Below are 7,016 nucleotides of genomic sequence, written 5' to 3' on the forward strand. Positions count from 1 at the left end.
GCCGTGTCCCCCCCCCCCCCGAATATATGCAGCTCATCTCGGGGGTATCAGTATTGCCCTGTCGAGCATGCCGTGTCATTTCCCGCCGCCGCAAAGATCCACAGCCCTGGGGGGTGGGAGGGTCTGCAAGCGTAACACCCGCTGTCACAGCCAACGCGCACGTTTCCCACAACTGATGGTTAGACGGTGGAAGAAAGGGCACGCATGTGTCAGCCTGGATCTGCTGTCAGCGAGGTCTGCCCCCCCATGAAGAAGGTGAAGCCGAAGGCTGCAGCAGGAGGAGGCGCTCCTCTCCTTACCGGCCTCCTCCTGCTGGTTCCGCCTGGCTTGTTTAGAGCCAATTAAGAAGCTAATTGTGGGTTTGGGAGGACGGGCTGCTTCAGGAGAACACCGAGATCTGCCGGCTAATCGCCAGAGCAGCTGCTGCTGTTTATGAAGGAGGAGAGGACATGCCGGGGGATCGTCGCCGCCGAGGAGGACCCTCTTTGAATAAATAAGGGGCTGGTGTTGGAATGGAGAGGGGAGATCCCAGAGTTCCTCTGCCAGACCCCCCCAGGGCTGCGCTGATGACAGTTAGCATGTGGCAGAGCGCGCCGCCGTGGACGCCGTCCAGAAAGCCGGCTGACTGAGCCAGCCTCGGCGAGCTGGGACTCCATCCGGTTCTTTGGTGTCTGGCGGTGGCCGCAGCTGAAGCCGCTGCGTCACAGCCAGTGGGGGGGGGGCATCGCTGCTGAAACAAAGACCCAGAGGGTTTTCCCGCTCTGAAGGAATGAAGGATGGAGAGCACCGAGCTGGATCGACATGATGCTGCCCAACCCAGAGTCGGCCTCACAGCTGCTGGATCTGATGGTTGACGTTTGTGGTGTTTCCAACACGTACTTGTAGTGTTTGTCTGATGATGGAGGACATTTATAAAGAAAATAAAGCTCTAAATACCATTACTGAGTCGTTCAAAGACCTCTGGGAATGTTCTTATGACAGATCAGAAGATGGCCTGTTATAATGATAGTATAATGATACATATAAATACACACTACATATATAATATATAATGATACACACATCTATGTACATATAGTATACATATAAATACACACTACATATATAATATATAATGATACACACATCTATGTACATATAGTATACATACATATATAAAGTATATTTATATACAGTGTGTGTATAAATAGTATATATATATATGTGTGTAAATATATTTGTATATAAGTAGTATAAGTATATATACGTAATGTATGTATATACCAGTATATGTAATGTCTGTAAATTAAAATAAAGACAATTATGATGATAGTTAATTAAACTTTAATGAATCGTGCAGCCTCTGTCCTTTATTAGATTCTGGTATTAAAACAAGTTTAACCTTTAACACCAGAGCTCCAGAGTTTATGTTATTTGATTTACTGAAACTTTTCAACCGTTAACATGAGAATTCCATCTTCTTGAGAAGGAGAAAGGCGGTTTGATGAGCTGCTTTTCTCCTTCACAATCTACTGGAATGTTAACGGTTGAAAAGGGACAGTATGTTTAAGATTTTGTGATTAGATGTCACCGGCGCCGCCTTAGGTGTTAAAGGGTTAAATCAAATGAGGTCAGCATCTGACACAAGGAACTATTTTTCATTAAAAATAAAGTTTTGTTCTCGCTGACTCAAATATAAAAAAATAGTACATTTTTTGGTGCTGAACGCTCACAACTTTGTTCAATTTTACTACACTCTGACATATAATACACTCAACAAAAATATATACGCAACACTTTGTTTTTGCTCCCATTTTTCATGAGATGGACTTGAAGATCTAAAATTCATTTCAGATACACAGTATTAACATTTTTCTCAAACATTGTTCACAAATCTGTCAAAATGTGTGATAGTGAGCACTTGTGCTTGGCTGAGATAATCCATCCCACCTCACAGGTGTGCCACATCAAGATGCTGATCTGACATCATGATTATTGCACAGGTGTGCCTTAGACTGCCCAAAATAAAAGACATCTTGATGTGGCACACTTTTGCATGTGCTTTTAGCATATGGTGTTCACACAGGTCTTCTGCTTTCCGATGCCACCCAAACGTCACCAGTAGATCCAAGTCCCTGATTGGTCAAAGCTCAACTGGTTTAATATTCAGTGGCTGCATGTTTTATACGCGTGGCTCAAAAACAGACTTAAAATCTTGCGTAGTGATGCATGAAAACGAGAGTTTTGGACGCAGAAGCCTGAGATGCTCATAGGAGCGTTTACATACTCTCCACTGCGTTTCAGAGGTCGATATGAACGCCGCGTTATTCCATGGACCGAGTTCTTCTGGAGGTCACAGTTTCAGCTCCTCTGACCGTCAGGATCCTTCGTTCATATCGGGCTTGTGGTCTGAGGACAAGTTCAACCATTTTTCAGTGCAAAAAAATCTAACCTTCAAATCTTCTGTCTGTAATGAAATAAGTAATTTTAGTAGATCCAATTAACCTCTGTCTGGACCCCCTCAGGGCTGGGTTTAGCATAGATTCAACGGAGGCACCGCTCCGCCACAGCGCTGCTTCAGGTGGTCTGGGACCGTCGTGCCGCCATCCTCGTGCTGTTCATGGAAAACCGTTAAACAGATCCACACGCGGCGGGTCACCGGCGGGACAGACGCCGGTTCTCTGCTGGGGGGTGGGGGTGCAGCAGCTCCTGACTGCTCATTTATTCTGTTTATCATAGCAAAGCCGATGATAAATGTCCCTCAGAGTGCATGCGCTAAAATATTCATCAATCGGAGTCCCCTAATTTGCAGAGGAGGAAAAGCCATAAATTCCAATGTGAGCGGCAGCCGGCTGCATCTGCATGAATATGCAGCAGCACGTGTGGGACGTTAAGATGGATCTGAGCGCGTGCACCGCCCGCCCGCCATCCCACCGCGCGGCGAGGTGTGAGGCGAAGGTGAGAACGTGGGAGACGGCATGCAAATTCCACCAACAAAGCCTCCAGCCGTCTTCTGCTAAAGTCTTCGCTGATGAACGGCGGAGTGGGACGAACTTCAGCTATCTGAAAAATTACCCATCATGCTTCAGTTCTGTCCAAACACACTCGATCGGTGGTTTTCCTCCTTTGTTTTCCTTTACACTCTTTCTCCTCTCAGGTGTGCAGGAGGGGGGTTCCTGTGGAGTCCTTTCTCATGGGGAAGAGATGACAGGAAGTCAGCCAGATGGCGCGGAGCAGGTCTGCAGCATGTGACCCCCCCTCTGGAGAGACGGCGGCGAGGAGGAGGAGGAAGGGAGGCCAAGACGAGTGAAGGAGACGTGTAGTTTTCTGTTTGGCATCAGATCCAGCGGAAAAATCCAGCCTTTTGTTTGGGATGTCAGAGGAAATATCTATTGTCTTTAGAGACTATGGTGGCCCTGAAGGTCAAATCACACCAGCAATAACATTTTATAGATCACAGCAGCATTTAAAAAACAATTTTATAATATTTGACGTGTTTACCGTGTTAAATAGTACATCATGTTAAACTGGAACTGACCAGGGCTAAATCCAGAATCACACCAGAACCAAACCAGAATCAGACCAGAACTAATCCAGAATCAGTCCAGAACCAATCCAGGATCAGTCCAGAACCAATCCAGAATCAGACCAGAAGTAATCCAGAATCAGTCCAGAACCAATCCAGAATCAGACCAGAACCAATCCAGGATCAGACCAGAACCAAACCAGAATCAGACCAGAACTAATCCAGAATCAGACCAGAACCAATCCAGAATCAGTCCAGAACCAATCCAGAATCAGACCAGAACCAATCCAGAATCAGTCCAGAACCAATACAGAATCAGACCAGAACCAATCCAGGATCAGTCCAGAACCAATCCAGAATCAGACCAGAACTAATCCAGAATCAGTCCAGAACCAATCCAGGATCAGTCCAGAACCAATCCAGAATCAGACCAGAACCAATTCAGAATCAGACCAGAACCAATCCAGGATCAATCCAGAACCAATCCAGAATCAGACCAGAACTAATCCAGGATCAGTCCAGAACCAATCCAGGATCAGACCAGAACTAATCCAGAATCAGACCAGAACCAATTCAGAATCAAAGATCAGACAAGAATCAATCCAGGATCAGACCAGAACTAATCTAGAAACAGCCCAGAACCAATCCAGGATCAGTCCAGAACCAATTCAGAATCAGTCCAGAACCAATCAAGGATCGGACCTTTTTTATTGAGACCATAATAAAAAGGTTCTCGATTGTGTTCATATTTTTAGATTTCCCTCCTCGGACTGATGCGGTAGTGTGATAGTAAGTCATCAAACTCAGACAGAGACAGAAGTACCGCTGACAGCGCCATCTTTCACACTGTCCTGCAGTTGATGGTGAAGCTCACCGTATTGGAGAGTCACAGGAGGATGTCATACATGTCAGAAGAGAAGCGTCCAATGGGAATTTGATGTGTGAATCACGTTCACCATGAATCACCATGGAGACTCCATCCATCTGTCATCTATCCATCCATCTTTCCATCCGTCCATCCATTCATCCAACCAACCATCATCCAACCTCCATCCATCCGTCTGTCCATCTATCCATCCATCCGTCCATCTTTCCATCCATCCATCCAACCATCCATCCGTCCGTCCGTCCGTCCATCCATCCATCTGTTCATCCGTCCATCCATCCGTCCGTCCATCCATCCATCCATCTGTCCGTCCGTCCATCCATCCATCCATCCATCCATCCATCTGTTCATCTGTCCATCCATCCGTCCGTCCGTCCGTCCGTCCATCCATCCATCCATCCATCCATCCATCCATCCATCCATCCATCCATCCCCTGAATTTCATTGTGTTTTGTCCAGCACTTGTATAAGACGTTAAATGAAAAGTTATGGATTTGATTCTTTCTGAAGGTGGACATCAGTATGAGTTCTACAATCCAAACTTTAGCATACACAACTGAAATCATTGATCAGACTCATAACCATCCATCCATCCATTGTCTTGACCGCTTTGTCCCTGTACGGGGTCACGGGGGTGCCGGAGCCTATCCCGGCTGCTGATGGGCGAAGGCGGGGTACACCCTGGACAGGTCTCCAGTCTGTCTCAGGGCCTCAATCACACACACATTCACTCTCACATTCACACCTAGGGGCAATTTAGAGTCACCAATGAACCTATGAAGCATGTTTTTGGACGGTGGGAGGAAGCCAGTGTCCCCGGTGAAAACCCCCGGCATGCACGGGGAGAACATGCAAACTCCACACAGAAAGGTCCCAGCCGGGAGTCGAACCGGGGCCTTCTCGCTGTGAGGCAAGAGCGCTAACCACTGCGCCACCGTGCAGCCCAGACTCATAACCATTTCAGCAAAATCCATCTGTTTGTTTTTCTTGCTTTAATAATCTGTAACTTCTGTTTTATGTCTTAAATTCTTTAAAGCTTGACTGAAGCGTTTGCTCTGAACGATGGATTCTGGTTTGAGTTTGAAAAGTCCGGATCTGTCACCAGGCGAGACTTCTGCCGACCGGCCATCAGTGAGACCAACAAACAAACCACCAGCCGTCGGGCCTGGAGACCCCCCCCAACAATCTTCCTTATGCTAAACATCAAACGCCTGTGTCGTCCTCTTTCGGGTCAGATTGAGTCCTCGCGGCGGGTTTGCGGTTGTGACGGCTCCGTCTCACATCCTCCGTGTAAAAGGGAAATAAATTGACAAATTTCTCCACTTACTATTATTAACATTCCCATGCAATCAGTGATTTGCTCATCACATCACACAAAGTTCCCTCTCATGCGAGTGTGCCCCCCTCCCCCCCGTCGGGGTTGGCTTTGATCTAAATTTGGCTTCAGCAGAAGACGAACGCCGTCATTTTCATCCGGAGGCTTTGAACGCCCCGGCGGACGCCGTCGCCGCAGCGCTGGCTTTCATCCTCGGAGCCGTCCTCCCTCCAGAGCCCCGTGAGCATATGGAGAACACCCCTCACTGGGGCTGCTTACAACAGGAGGGGCCGCCCACTCCTAACATCTATCCCCACTCCTGCCATCACTTTGGGTTTAGAGAGGCTGGAAATCGGTTACACTGGTGGAGTTATGACAGCCATGTTTACAAGTTTGCTTTTATTAGACTCCAGAGGAAGCATCCAGAAAACGTGCAAAAGGAGTGAAATCAAAGCTTCAGTTTCTTCTCTTGGAAGCTGTTTTAGGAGATTGTCAAATGATGAATTCAGTGTGTGTTTTTCATTCACGTGTTTTAAGGGTTTCAGTTTTAATCTGGTTTTTGATCATTTTCTTCTGTTAATGTTTTTATTTTTTCAAGCCACAATTTGATGTCATCTGGTTCTTAACTGTAGATCATAAGTTTCCATTTATCATCTTTTAGATATAGGAGTTCTGATCCGTCACAGAGCAGGTTTTAACAGATGCATCTCTAGTGTTAAATTCCCCCTCTGATAAAAATCCTGTTTTTAGAGTTTTTAACATTTTTATCCTGAAAGAGAACAAATGTAGTAAAAAATCATTTAGTTTCTGCATTTCCGAGTATTTCTCCTTTTAAATCAAACTGTCTTGGTGTGAAAAAATGTTTTATTCTTATCATTGTATAAATGTATTTTAAAATGTTAATCCAAACTGTAGCTTACAGAGAGGTTCTTCACCTTTTAGGAACAGATGTTAAGTGTCCTGTCCTGCTTCCTTCCTCATGCTAGGGTGAAAGGGTTTACCATGCACTGTCCCCAGCAGGAGGGCAGGATGCTGATCGAATGTAAATGTTATCTTTCATGACACCTCCCATCAACTGTTTGACTGTGCTTCTTTGTTGAACCTCCAATGAACATTTGACTTTGCTTCTTCGTTTGAATGTTGTAACCTCCCACTTGTGCTTTCCAATAAAAGAAGCAAAGCAAGGATCAGTTCTTGGAGGAAAAGGTTGATAGCACACCCTCCATGAATCTTGTTCCTCCCTTATGCATAAGTAACTTTGCTTGTTGGTTTGGTCATTTTACTGAGTTCTCTTTTTCTCTCTAGTGTCG

The sequence above is a fragment of the Oryzias melastigma genome, linkage group LG15, assembly GCF_002922805.2.
Source record: "Oryzias melastigma strain HK-1 linkage group LG15, ASM292280v2, whole genome shotgun sequence".
NCBI lineage: Eukaryota > Metazoa > Chordata > Actinopteri > Beloniformes > Adrianichthyidae > Oryzias > Oryzias melastigma.